The sequence below is a fragment of the Saccostrea echinata genome, unplaced genomic scaffold, assembly GCF_033153115.1.
Source record: "Saccostrea echinata isolate AGI-Se365-2 ecotype Australia unplaced genomic scaffold, CSIRO_AGI_Sech_v1 ptg000008l, whole genome shotgun sequence".
Lineage (NCBI taxonomy): Eukaryota > Metazoa > Mollusca > Bivalvia > Ostreida > Ostreidae > Saccostrea > Saccostrea echinata.
The window spans coordinates 5,285,000-5,286,347 of NW_026889757.1; the positions used below are offsets into that span (position 1 = coordinate 5,285,000).

The 1,348-nt window shown below is 35.5% G+C and overlaps 1 non-coding gene across 1 annotated transcript; it reads right to left on the reverse strand.

Moving 5' to 3' along the window:
• Positions 1 to 680: 680 nt before the first annotated feature.
• Trnat-ugu (transfer RNA threonine (anticodon UGU)) lies at positions 681 to 753 on the reverse strand. Its single transcript has one exon. It is a non-coding gene; the product is annotated as a tRNA-Thr (tRNA).
• Positions 754 to 1,348: the final 595 nt, after the last annotated feature.

Consider the following 1,348-nt stretch of genomic DNA (forward strand, 5'->3'; position numbering starts at 1 on the left):
AACGATTCATTGTAATTTATAACGTTTAGCAATGAAAAACTTTATATCTATGTGAATACAGAGAGAAGGTGAGTGGTTATAAAGCGTATGAAAAGCGCAAAGTCTTGAGCTCGAATGGCTTAGACATAGAACATTCATGCTCTACATAACCGGTCATACAGGTGTCACTAGCTTACTTCAACAAACTACAAATAGAAACCAATACAAGTGTTCGATTGATTGATTGTATGTTGTTTTACGTCCCATTCAAGAATTTTTCACTCATATAGAGACGTCACCATATACCGGTAAAGGGCTTCAAATTTTGACCTTTACTCGGCACTCAGGGCATTGAGCAGTGAGAGATCTTTATCGTGCCAACGCCTGCCGCGACACCGCGGGGCCTCGGTTTTTAAAGTCTCATCCGAAGGACCCGCAATTTTCACTTCAAAGTGCCGAGCGCATGGCGAAGGAACAGTTGCTTCCCATTTTATATCGACTTAGATCAATCGCGGCCGAGATTTAAACTCCCGACCTCCCTACCACGGAGCGAGCGGTCTACCGACTGAGCTACCGGGGCGGCTAAATATATCGAAAACTTTTATATAATTATATTGCTTTCTACAATCAGTGAAAAAGCAATCCTGGAGAAAACTCGTTACATTATAAATACATGTATATGTATCTATTCAAATAAAAAAAGCCCCCAGTGAGGATCGAACTCACGACCCCTGGTTTACAAGACCAGTGGTCTAACCACTGAGCTATGGAGGCCTGTACGTATTTGTTTGAAGAACCACATAGCAAATCCAGCTTAGCTTAGATTTGTTTCAATCGATCAGAGAACAGCTGTTTGTTCATTCATGTTTAATATTGACTAAAGAACTATAATATTTCATACTTTAAGTATTTCTAAGTAAATGATCTCGAGTAAAAATGACTTTGAACAAATTTTTCCTAAAGTAAACATTTATGCTTGAAATTTCCTGTTCCTCGGGGCATATTGCGAATGAAAAATGCAATTAAGTTTTTTAATACATGTATAAATTCAAAGATGTATTTGAAACAAAAAGAAAAAAAAAAACATTTTTTTATAAATACTGACAGATCCAAAATTTTAAGATAAATTATTTAAATTTGGCATTTTAAATGATAACTAAATAATCATGTGTTTTCTGCTAGTATAAAAGCTAATCCTTAAAGTTTTTACGTTATAATATTGATAGACCTGAGAATATCTATACGGGATCGAGAAAAAAAGGGAAAAGATAGATAGATAGATAGATAGATATAATCGGTTAGCTAGTTACTAGTTAGCTGTTCAATTCAACCCTTATCCTGAATATATGTTTCATAGAGTTCATAGAGT